Below are 13,410 nucleotides of genomic sequence, written 5' to 3' on the forward strand. Positions count from 1 at the left end.
ACCGGCGGTTTTGGCGGAAAACCGCCGGTTTCCGGGACAAAACCACCGGTTCGGTCAACAAACCGTCTGCAAAAGCTGCGCCATGTCTCCTCGTTTCTCGCGCCGCCACCGGAAGCCAATGAACCGGCAGTTAACCGCCGGTTTTCACGGTTAACCGCCCAAAAACCACCGGAACCGGCCGGTTTTGCAGCTGAAAAGCTGCCGCCGTCGGCCCCATCCCTAATGCCTTGATATACGCGCCCGAACCGGCGGTTCCGAACCGTCCCGAACCGCTGGTTCGGCGACGGTTCCGGTTCAAAATATCTTGAACCTGAACCGGACCGCGACCCGAATTGCCACGGTTCCGATTCGGGAAAATTGCCACGGTTCCGGTTCGCCGGTTAACCGCCAGAATCGGAACCAGTGGGCATCTCTAATCCATGCTCGTTGGCAAGAGCACGGATGTGGATGCTCTAATTTTAAGGCTCGTTCGGTGATGACTAACTGGCCAAAATTGGGGTCAAATCAGTGCATTAATGATGGTTCGATGTTCAAGAACTGAACAAGCATGGCCCTCGAAAAAGACCCAGGCCCGTACTGTGCTCTTTGGCTTCTGTCTGAAATAATTCACACTTCCAACTTGATATTGGAAATCTCGTCCACAACAGTGATAAAGAAATGGTGAAGAGATTACCAAAGTACCCCTCATAATTTTGGTTTCCCCCTAAGTCCGCATTTCCACCTTCATTTTCGGACGTGCATTTGGGTGTGCATTCTCTCTCTACCCTGCACTGCACATAGTAGTTGACCAGACAGGAGTCCAAGACTCACTGCTTTACCGACGAAAATAAGGTCTTTATCGGGTAAAAATAGGTGGTCCGTCTCGATGTGTATACCTTTATTGCTCTCTCTGACGGTTTTCGCGGTTATGTATGTTATGTATGCAGACACATATCTAACATATGAATGTTATGTATGCAGACACAGATCCATGTTTTTGGTGGAGGCGACGGAGTCGGACGAAGTCAGGATCTTGGAAACACAGTTTCTGTGAAAGGTTTGCCCGATGTACATCGTTTTTCACGCATGACTCATTTGCATATTTCTCGGCTTAAATATGGGTCGAGGGGTGGAAATGGAATTCATTGAAGTGGGTGAGAACATTTTTGTCATGTAAGCTCCAATTTCTTCACCCCAATTCGGCAACAGCAAACACCCAACAATGACGCACTAGTTGGTGGGCCTGTCCATATTTATTTAAGTCAACATTTATCTCTTGCCTTTCTAAATAGTCCTTAGATTGCTATTTAGTTAGCAATCGATCATAACTCATAATATATATTCTTCAAAACATAAGTTATAGAAAAGTAAATAAAATTTAAAGTTAAAAACTGAAATTCACTCAAAGGTGATTTATTCCAGGATGGCAAAATAGGTGATTTAGTTTCTTCCTCTTTTCCCCTAATTTAAACGTGTAATCTTACGATTTTGTTGAAAGTGCATCATTTTAGTGATATGGAGTAGTACATGTTAACAAACTTTTTCACAAAAATACTGAAATAGAAAGAGAAAAAAGTTTTGAATATTTAGTTAAGGGAAAAAAGTTTTGAATATTTTTTTTAATCAAAAACGCTCTTTGTGGGCGGGAGGTTTAGGTAGACATCCAACCCGTAAATAGTATCAAAATAAAATATTCTAACAACATGATCTTAGCCCAAAAGTGACTAGGATCTAAACAAGAACATGAAGAAGCCAAATAGCGGTCCCACAAGTCGAGAACCTCCGTGCTATTAAGCGGAAAAAAGCTGACTAAATACATATGAGGGAGAAACGAAAAATAATCAAAACCAACCACCAAGAAAGTTGGGTCAACCCACATCTCTACGTCGGAAACGGAAGTTAGGATATCCCAGCTGGTCCATCCTAACCAGCGCCTGCAGATACCGAGGCGCAGAGGTTGGGTCATAGTAAGTAAGGGCAGGGGTCTGAACTCCCATACCTGCAAGAAAGTCAGCAGCTCGGTTCCCTTCTTTGTAGATGTGTGAGAACCGAACATGCCGCTGAGCAGTCATACTCCTGATCAAAGCCATGTGATGTCTGAAGTCCGCAGCGCCAAGCTGTCCAGATGACAACAAGGTAACCGGAGCAGCTGAGTCAAGCTCAATCCAGATGTGTGTCGCCATCTCGAACCCCCGAATCAGAGCTAACAACTCCGCCTCAAAGCTCGATGAAGCGGCTATTGGAGCACAGAAGGCACGCAGAAGTCCTCCTTCAGATCCTCGAACCAATCCTCCCTCCCCCGCCTTCATTGTCGATGTAGAGAAGACATCGTCAGTGTTTAACTTCACCCAAGGGGCATCAGGGGATGCCATAGGACCATGAGTGACCGCAGAACACGCTTTCTGGGGGAGAATGACATGAAATCAACCGACGACGAACATCCCCTCCAGTGGGTCGGGGTGATCGTGCCGGCCAAGACAAGCACGTGCAGGTGGTGAGTGACCTGCCAAATAACATGAGAGTAACGAAAAGGACAACCGCCATGCTTGCAGCCGTTCCTCTCCGTCCAAAGAAACCAAGCAATCAAACAGGGTACAAGAAAACTAATATGTAAGGCGGGAGCCCTCTGGAAAGAGGACCTCCGCCAGTGACCTAGTCTAAGTGCAATATCAGTGCTCGTGTGGATCGGTGTGTGCGAGGAAGGAAACCAGGCATCGAAATACTCCCATGCAGAAACCGCCGACTGACTCGAGAAAAAGACATGACTAAGAGACTCGACCGAGGAAGACCGACAACACTGACACCTAGACGCTAACTCAATCCCCCTCCTCTGCAACTTTTCATCCACTGGCAACCTACCAAACAACAACCTCCAAATGAACACCGAGATGGTAGGGGTCAACCCCTGATTCCAGATAAGCTCAAAAATCTCCTTCTTTGGCAGTCTAGTCCGGATGCTCTTCCAGGCTGAGGTCACAGAGAACTCGCCATGGCTAGTCAGACTCCATCGCCTCACATCCTTCGCCCCCAACTCAATCGGCATGGCTATGATCCGGTCTATCACATCTGGAGGTACGCCAAACCTGAAAGATAAACTATGCAGCATATCCTCATCCCATGCATGCTCATGCCAATATGATGCAACGGCCTGAGATTGAGGATGATCATTTCCCGGGATGCACAGACTCCGGATGGGTTAGCCCCAAGCCAGACATCATCCCAGAAGCTGATCTTCCCCTCACCCAAGGACCAACGAATCTAATCATGCATGTAAGACCAAATACGACGCAAACGACGCCAAGTAGGACTATCATGTGACCAACAAGGGGATGTATGCAAATGACAAGGGAGGATACTGTACTTCTGGATCATGAACTGAGCCTAGAGAGAATCCTGTGCCAGTAGTCTCCACCACAGCTTGAAACCAAAAGCCACTGCCACTTCCCTGAAGAGGCGAATACCCAAGCCACCCTCATCAAAAGGCAAGCAGATCTGTCTCCAAGAAATCCAGTGCAGCTTCCTCTTTTCTTCAACTGTACCCCAAAAGTATCTAGCCAGTATCTGCTCCAACTCGTCCAGAAAGCCAAGCAGAGGGTTAATGACCTGTAAAATATGAAGCGGGATGGCGGCAAGGGTGCTCTTAATCAAAGCTAGACGACCCCCAAAGGCAAGGTGACGATGGGACCAACTGTGGATCCTGTCCATGAGCTTCTGCCTAAGGGGCAAGAGGTGATCTGCCCTCCTCGCTCCTCTGAAGATCGGGACCCCAAGGTATGTGAAAGGCATCACCCCTCTCTGAAATCATCCCACCTCCTCAACAATGCTAGCGAACTCCATGTGCTCAGTCGCCAAATAGAAGTGTGTCTTCCCATTATTCACCTTCTGACCAGACACAACAATGTAGTGATCTAGGCATCCAACCAACCTTCCCACTGCCTCTCTATGCGCCCTTGAGAAAATGATGACATCATCTGCGTAGGAAAGATGAGTAATAACGGGAGCCTTTTTCCGGCATCTGTAGACCATCTCTTTATCCCCCTTGATCAGTCTATCAAGACATCTCGAAAGGTAATCTGCAGCCAAAACAAAGAGGGAAGGCGATAGGGGGTCCCCTTGTCTCATCCCCCTGGAGGATTGAAAGAAGCCTGCCGGACCACCATTCACCAGGACAGAGAACCAGCATGAAGAGATGCATCTGCTAATCATACCCACCCAAGCTGGTGAGAATCCCATCTTTTCCAAAACCTTGAGCAGAAATGACCACTGGACTCTATCATACGCCTTTCCCATATCCAACTTGAGGGCCAGATGTGGCGATCTCCCTCTACTCGAAAGTTCTTTTCCCAGGTCATGTATCAATTCTTGGGATAGAAGAGCATTGTCACTAAGTAGGTCAGAGTGGGCGTCGTCACGCTAACGCAATAATTATTTTTTTTTAAAAAAAATTTGAATTAAATAATAAAAAAATTAAAAAAAGTGAAATGGTAATGTTACCGTTTAAAAGAGCCGTTTTAATTTTTTTACTCTATAAATACTCCTAATTCATCCTCATTTCACACACAACTACACATCTATTCTTCCAAATTCATCTCCATTTCCTCTTCAATTTTCATCTAACATCTAATCACAAAATGTCCGGCGACGGAAACTCCGGCGGTGGCGGCTCTAGCGTGTGGGATCTCAACGCGTTCGGCGACTGGGGGTGCATGTACAACACATTGGGTAGTTCCGGTTCGTCGACGCGGGGCACCCAGGGTTCGGGCACGCCGGGGGGTACCAACCACCCAATTTTGATGTTGATGCATACGCCCGTCCCTCCGCCCCGCGGTATTCCCAGGGATTATTCAAGATTCGGGAGGATTATCCGGTTCAACCCACTCCGGAAGAAGGCCGAGGCAGGGGAGGCTCCAGGGCGGAGGCCGAGGCGGAGGAGGAGGATCTATGCCGGTATCCGTACGACCCCAAAGAAACGCTGGCGGTGTACAACGCCTGGATCAGCATCTCGTACGATCCCATCATCGGGAATCAACAACCCCAGAAGTGCTTCTGGGAAAAGGTCACCGAGGCCTACCACGAGATTAAGCCGAAAAGACCCGTTGCCGCAGATATAAGATGATCCGCGCTCACTTTGACCGAGTCGACAGAGAGGTCAAACGATTCTGCGGCATCTACAAGAATGAAGCGGCTTAGTACCAAAGCGGAGCCACGAGAGCCGACATTCTGAGGCCGGCTTTGCGGGTCTGCTACGAAGACACCGGCAAACAATTCAAATATGCCAATGTTACGAGGAAAGGTGGGTCGGCGGTGTGCGGTCCAGCTCGGGCTCGACCTCGAAGCTCACGAAGCACACGACGAGTGGCCAATACTCGTCTGGTGAGAGCGGTTCGGGCATCGGGCCATAAGAGTTTACCTCGCAGGAGGAGGAGACCCCGACAGATGATGCCGGGGGGTCCTCCCGTGGGCGCTGTCGGCCGCAAGGGAGAAATGCGGCGAAGGCGGCTAGAGGGAGAAGAGGCCGAGCTGAATCAAGCCAGGCGGGCTCGGGCTCGGGCTCGGGGGGACTCTCGAACTCCCTTATGTCCATGTACATGACCGCCACAATGGCGGACACTTCCCGCTTTACGCCCACCCAATACGAAGCCTGGCTTAACAGAGTCCTGTTTATGGCGGCACAACTTGGTATCCCTCCTCCAAGTGGCCTTAGGGCACCTCTACCGCCTTCGGGGATGATTCGCCGGTGGAGTAGTTTTTTATTTTCTATAAAATTGTTGTAACGACCCGTTAAATCGTTACCTACACGAAAGAATAAACCACGTATCAAATACACTTTCGATAACAAATCGAGACGAAAAGTTGGATAAGAATCGCGTCACATCGGGCACGTTTTCCAAGTAGATAAGAACCACATCACATCAGGCACGTTTTTCAACGCCGCATTAATTACTCGTCACATCAAAATGAAAAGACGTGAATTTTTGTCTTTTATGAAATTTTTTTCTATAAATATGACCTCCCTCCTCTTTCATTTCTTTTACTTCTACGAACGAATCGAGAACCCGAGAGAGAGAAGAGAGAAGGAGGAGCCGATGGTGGCGGATCCGCGATGGCGGATTCGTGGCAGCGGTGAAGGGAGAGGGACGAATCGTGTCAACGTTTGTTCTACCGATTCGTTTTGTGTCAAAGAAGGTATATTGTTCACTTTCTATCATCCTACCCGTTTTGACCATGTTCTTGAGTCCTACATGCATGTAGAGGGTGTAGGTTTGATAGATCGCAAGTTTAACGGGAGGGAAAGTGTGTTTCGTAAGAACTTGTTTGATTTTGCGCTGTTGATTGAAATCATGTGTGTTGGATTGAAATATTTGGTGAATAATATGAGTTTATGTGCAAATATGTGTATGAGGAACGTGTAAGCATGATTATGTGTTATCGAGCATGAAAAATCGGTGTTTGTGTTGTGGAAGTTTTAAAAACCCTATTTTCGAACTTGAACCAGAAATCTGTGATGCACAACCAGTGACTTATGATCTGTATTTGACCCATCAAACCAATGAATTTTTCTATACAATTTTTACTGAGTAAACTTCAAGTTGTTTTCTGTCTCTCGTATACATTTCAGCCCTTTTTGTCGAAAAATGAATTTTTGAAAAATATTTGAAGTTGACTGCGCAATTCTGCCAGTAACGTGTGTTCTCGGCCAGAATGTTTCGAAATCTGTTTGACCTACCAAATGACCTACGATCGATGTGATTCTTAAACTAGATGAAAATTTGAAGTGTCTTCTGAGTCTTGTGAAAATTTCAGCCTTATTGGACATCGTATGAATTTACGGTGAATTTTTCAAATGAACTGCGCAGTGCTGTTAGAATTTTATGTTCCGATCAGAGAGTTGCATAAATATTTTGACTGACCAAATGATATGATTTCAGTGTGAAATTTTAACCGGGTGAACTTGAATGTGTCTAATGTGTTGTGACCAAATTTTAGCGTCATATGAGGAAGGATGAATATTTGGTGAATTTTTGAAGTTTACTGCGCAATACTGTCAGAAGTTATATGTTCTGACCAGAGAGTTCAATATGTGAAATGACTGACTAAATGGCGTGATTTCGATATGAAAATTTTCATGGATGAACTTGAATGTGTCCTCTGTATTGTGACCAAAATTTAGCATCTTTTGAGGTTGGGTGATTTTATAGTAATTTTTACAAAACGGTCGCGCAATTCTGCCAGTTTTCTGCCTTATTAAAATGACACCTAGTTTCAAGATTTAAAAGTGTTATATGATGCATGTATGTCCAAGAAACGTGTTTAAATGTTGAAATCACTTGTGATCAGTTGAAATGTGTTACGCGTGTCTTACACCTGTGTGACGTATGCTGGGTTTGGGAAATTGAGGAAAACGACGAGAGAGAAGCGATAGGACATGCATAGTAAGATGATGTTGTGTGAGGCTGACTTGTGTTGTCATTGACAAGGGTGTTGTGTACTCGTGAACTCGAGGATCGAGAGTTGCTAAGTTGGGGTGTGAATTGCTAAGAGAACGAGGTGGGCTTTCTTTTACCTAACTCTTTTACGCTTTCAAAAGTATGATTATGGTGTAATAAGGGTGGTTTAAAGTGTTATGTCATGTCATGTTTGTTTTGATGATGAGATTGTGCCTGATGCCTAGTTTGTGAGTGCGCTCCATTAGGCTATAGGGCTATGTTAAACGAATTCGGGTCTGAGTAGGGCCGCAAACCCTATCAGGCTAGTGTACACAGGTGGGATCGTGAGTCGTCCTTGCTAGTCGGCCGGTCTCGTGGGCGAATAGTGTGGCCACACTTTCGTCGCACTATGGAAAGAGAATGTGATTGAATGATTGATGAGAAAGTGGGGAGATTGATTGTCTGGCCAGACTTTGAAATATTTTTGTTTTCTCGTGATATTTCTTAACTACATAAAACTCGAGATCACTGGTATGGATGACATAACTGTTTTTATGAAAATATTTTCGGCATGAGCCCATTGAGTACAACAAGTACTCAGCCCTGCATGTGTTTTCCCTATGTGCAGGTTGAGCGGGATGTTGCGGTGGATGTTGAGTCGGCATAGGGAATTTGGATGCGTTGTGTCTTCATACATAGGCGTCATCCTTGACTCTCTTTGAAACCTTATTTCCGCTGCTATATATATATTTTTGAACTAAACTACTATTCTTTTAAGCTAATTGAGCATTTCTTATGAACTGTTATCCTTAAATGCTATACTTAAATGTTTGACCCTGGGTCACGATCGCCTCGTTTGTAACACCCCTAGTATGGGCGGTCGTGACAGAGTGGTATCAGAGCTTCGTTCTTTCGCTCTGGTCCGAGAGTCTTCTTTCACCATAAGTCTAGAATAGTAAACCTTAAACTGGAGTGTCATGAAGGCTCAACATCCAAAGCATCACGCTCAACCAAAGAAAGTGAGGTATGTTTTAAGTTGTTGAAAGAATGTGAGATAGATGTATGAAATTGATGATGATATGATGAGGATGTTTTGGCAAGTGTACGCATGTGAATGAATGTTATACGTGAAGCTGAATTTTGATGATATGATTATGTGGAATATGAGTACGATTGACATGAAAATTTAAGCATGTGTTATATATGTGAACACGATGTTGTGATAGTATGATTATGTGAAGTATGCGCATGATTGACAAGATGATCTAAGCACGTGTGGTATGTTGATCATGATATTGTTATGATGTGATTATATGGAGCATGAGCAAGACTAGTATGATGACTAAGTATGTTTTATATGTGTGAAAGTACTACGACGTGAGCATGTCAACATAGGATGATGGAGTGTTTTACATGAATGACGAAAGTTGATGAGTTGTTTTGAGAATGTTAAAATTTTTAGAAAATAAATGAGTAATCTAAGAATGTTGTTTCAAACATATATGTGAAGTGCATGAGTGTTTTGTTTGGAATACAAATGTGCTATGAGTTTTGAAAGATTTGCATGGTTTGATATGTAGAAAAAAAATGGAAAAAGGATTTTGTGGTTGATGTTTTGTAATATTAATGACTCGTTGTCTAGTGGAGTTTGATTGAGGAAAAAAATGTTTATGTTGTGGAAAGTTGTTAAAAAAAAATGAAAAAAAAAAATTTGAAAAAAAAAAATTCCTTTTCGATTGGAAAATTTAGCTATGGAAGTGTGATGTTATATATGTTATGAGGTGCGAAGTATGAAGCGTTATTCTATGGAGTGTTTTATACAAGTGATGAAAGTGGATGTTCAAGTATGTTTTGAGTTTTGAGTCAAAACTTTTACTCTAAAGTTGAAAGTGAGATGTGAAAATTTTGATGAAAGTGTGAGAGTCTGAAGAAAATTTTATTTCAAAAGTTTTAAATGATAATGAGAAGTGTGAAAGTGTTTTGCTTTGAGATGTGAAAATGTCGTGTGTTATAGTACTTGTTGTGATATTTTGCTATCTACGAGATGATGAAATGTGTCGTGAACTTAGAGTGCCGAAGATGTAGACCTAGTTGACCACGCGGACCGTAGTTCTAATTTGAAAACTCACCTATTGCTTTCCCGAGCAATGAAAACGAACGAGAATGAAAAGTGGGGCGAAATTTCCAAATTATCGAGATATGAGACTAGAGTATCGAGATAGAGGATGGAGACCAGTGGACCATGAAATTTTTCTATTTCTTGGAATGACGCTATGAACTTTGTATGCGAACACAGAGTGCCTAAGAAGTATGTTAGATTAAATGATATCGAATTTAGTTGTTGACAACTGCAATATCACTTTTCCGAGTGATAGGACAAATGGAAATATGTGGTGTGAACTCGAACTTTATCGAATGATTACAAATTCAGAATCGTTTTCCCTGAATGACGAGAACAAGGAGAATGCGAAAGGACGTAGCATATGATAAAGAGTTTAAGAAAAGAATAAGTGCAAATTGAAGAGATGTTCCAAACGAGAAAATGTTCGAGGCAAGAAGAGATGCGAAATGATCCTACAACGGATGTAGAGATCATACTTGCGATCTAATAGATAAATCCGATCTTCGGTCAAAAGTAGCGATGCGGCGAAAACGACCGTTATAGCATGTTGAGAGCGCGAGTATAACTACAACGTTTTAAGAAAATGACGATTATCACGTGCAAGGAATATATGAAGATATGGATTTCGACTACTGTTATTAGTTGTAACGACACGATGAATCTCAACTTGGAATCCGCAATTTCGTAGAACGATGTTACCATGTTCGGCCTCAGAAAGATGAACGAGAGAGTGTGACCCTCGTGGCTATAATGAATGATTTTAATCAGCAGTACTTACTTGGATCCTAAGAAATTCTTTCTACGTTCTTTCGATTAACGGGGAGCCCTGTTCAATTTAAGACTCTGTTTGACTCAAACCTTGCAAGTAATGCTCATTATTTCCTTTTCCTATGTCAAGTCATGACTCATTTTTCAGTTCTTGAAAATTTGTGCTTGTCTTTGTAACTTTGGACATCTTGATTAGTAGTCTTCTTTGATTCATCTTTTGTAAGGACAATATTTTGACTTTATGAACTTCCGCCTTTGAGCTTCATTTCTAAAGTTGTTTGCAGTTATGACTTTCAGTACGATCCCATTCCCAAACATGTTTCTTCAAAGGATGGAATATTCTTCTTGGAACTTTTGTACACCTTTTTATTTCGTAACTATGCATGCGGCAAGTTCTTCCTTGCAGAAGTGAAATTTTTTTTAGCTCAGTTTCACTACACATATTGTTTCATGCTCAATGATTTTTTTTCTGCAACACCAAGTTAAGGCTATTGTGTCTCTTTTTCCTTAACGTGGTTGATCTAGCCGATCTTCCTAAAAAAAGTTCACTTCACGTTGGTTGCAACCCTGTGAATCCATTGACGTGACATCATTATTCAATAACATGATGTCGTCGAACCATGATCAGTGCTACCTCATGACATTTGTCTATGCTTCTAAATCCTCCCACGATTGATCATCTCGTGTCATGACATGTGTGAACCATCATTCATTGATTTTGCAAATTTGATTTGACAATTGAAATATCTTATTTGGCAGCCTACTATGTAATTTGAGACCTGATTCAGTTTCATCCTTTTTTCAAGGCCTATCTCATATTCTTTCGAGCTCTCGTCAGAAGTAAAGTCTCAACCTTTATGAGTTTATTTGAAACCTTAATTTTCAGAATGAACATGATCAAGATCAATGAAACTTAGACCCTGCCTTATTTTTTCAAACCAATTTCTGCAAGTTGGTGATGAGATCTAAAAGAGTCGAACTAGAAGTGTTGTTCTTGTTTTCTTGATTAATTCTACAACCTTTCTGATTAAGACACCTTCAGCAGTGTTGCTACAATTTTGAATTCAGTTCATATCCAAGTAAGACTGCATGATCAATTTTCGAGTTCTTGATACTAGACTTGGAGAAAAGGGAGGGGTTGAGCTTTTCGAATGCACACGGGGGAATAAGTTTCTATACTCAGACATGCGTAAAAGTGATGCACCAGCTAGAGGCAAATTTCTTTTCAAACTCCTGGCGACGAGCCGACTATTTTTTTTGTAAGGGATTTCTTTAAATCGACAAACCTCTATAATCTCCGCATTGCAAGCAACCATGATGATAAGGAAAGAGCGTCATGCGTATCTTGTGTACTTGAACGGAGAGGAAAGGAAGGAATTGAGAGTGGAAGAAGTGGCAGTAGTACTAGATTTTCTCGATGTGTTTTACAAAAGCTTTGTCTGGACCGCCAACCGACAGACAATTAGAGTTCACTATTGATTTGGAACCAGGGCCTGCGCCAGTATCGAAGGCGCCATACCGAATGGCCCCTAAAGAGTTGGCAGAGTTGAAGATTCAGTTGCAAGAATTGTTAGACTTGGGTTTTATCCGACCTAGTGTGACACCGTGGGGAGCGCCGGTGTTGTTCGTAAAGAAAAAAAGGATGAAACGGTGAGAATGTGCATCGATTACCGTGAGCTCGACAAGATGACCTGAAGAATAAGTACCCACTGCCGAGGATTGATGATTTGTTTGACCAACTTCGAGGAGCGGGCATATTTTCAAAAAAAAAGGACTTGAGGTCGGGATATCATCAACTAAAGGTCCGACGAGAGGATGTACTTAAGACTGCTTTTCGCACTCGTTATGGCCATTATGAATTCGTAGTGATGCCATTTAGGCTGACCAACGCCCCGGCTGTCTTCATGGACTTGATGAACCGAGGTTTCCACGAGTATCTTGACAAGTTCGTGTTAGTCTTCTTCGACGATGTTTTAGTATACTCGAAGAACGAGGAGGAACATGGAGGGCATCTGCAAACTGTGTTGGAAACGTTACGAAGGGAGAAGCTTTATGCCAAGTTTAGTAAATATGAATTTTAGTTGACTCGAGTGAACTTTCTTGGTCATATCGTGACGGCAAATGAGATTCAAGTAGACCCCGCAAAGGTTTAGACTGTGCAAAATTTGAAATCGCAGAAAACGCCGAGTGAAATCCGCAGTTTCTTGGGATTGGCGGGATACTACCGATGCTTCATCGAGGGATTCTCTAAAATCGCGAGACCAATGACACAATTGTTGAAGAAAGGAATCAAAGAGGTTTGGACGCCGGAATGCGAGGCGAGTTTCCAACGATTGAAATAAAAGTTGACCACAACACTTGTTCTAACGGTGCCGGCAGCTAACAAGGATTTCGCCGTCTCTACTGATACATCAAAAGTAGGACTTGGATGAGTGTTACTGCAAGATGGGAAGGTGATAGCATATGCTTCCCGACAGTTGAGACCGAATGAGCTGAATTTTCCGACTCATGATTTGGAACTAGCAGCAGTAGTGCACGCACTGAAAATTTGGAGACACCATCTCTATGGAGTGTGATGTGAGATTTATACGGATCATAAGAGTCTCAAGTACTCGAGCAGAAGGAGCTAAACATGCAACAATGACGTTGGTTAGAAGTCGTGAAAGACTATGACTGTGGTATTCACTATCATCCGGGCAAGGCGAACGCAGTAGCCGATGCTTTGAGTAGGAAGAACCAACCGCAAATAGCTTATTTCCTAACGCAAGAGGAAGCGTTGATTCGCGAATTCGATAGAATGAGATTGGAAATAGTAAAAGAGCCCGAGACAGTAGGAGAAAGAATAACGACGCTAGTGATCGAGCCAGACTTGATAACCAAGCTCATAGAAGCCCAACGACGTGATGAGAAGTTGGAAGAATTACGTGCGAAGGTGAGAGCCGAGAAGCTCGATCATTATCGTGCGGAGGCGGATAATGTTTTGACGTACGATGGACGATTGGGTGTACCGAGCGATGAGGCGCTAAAAGATGAGATTTTAAGTGAAGCGCACGACACGCCTTATACTGCTCACCCCGGAAGTACGAAGATGTATCGAGATTTGAAGAAACATTT

General features: G+C 43.3%; 1 long non-coding RNA gene across 1 annotated transcript; it reads left to right on the forward strand.

The window, feature by feature from the left end:
• Positions 1-673: 673 nt before the first annotated feature.
• Positions 674-8,076, forward strand: LOC121782307. The gene is made up of 3 exons (XR_006046292.1): positions 674-842; positions 961-1,036; positions 8,035-8,076. It is a non-coding gene; the product is annotated as an uncharacterized LOC121782307 (long non-coding RNA).
• The last annotated feature ends 5,334 nt before the right edge of the window (positions 8,077-13,410 follow it).

This window comes from Salvia splendens, chromosome 20, assembly GCF_004379255.2.
Source record: "Salvia splendens isolate huo1 chromosome 20, SspV2, whole genome shotgun sequence".
Classification (NCBI taxonomy): domain Eukaryota; kingdom Viridiplantae; phylum Streptophyta; class Magnoliopsida; order Lamiales; family Lamiaceae; genus Salvia; species Salvia splendens.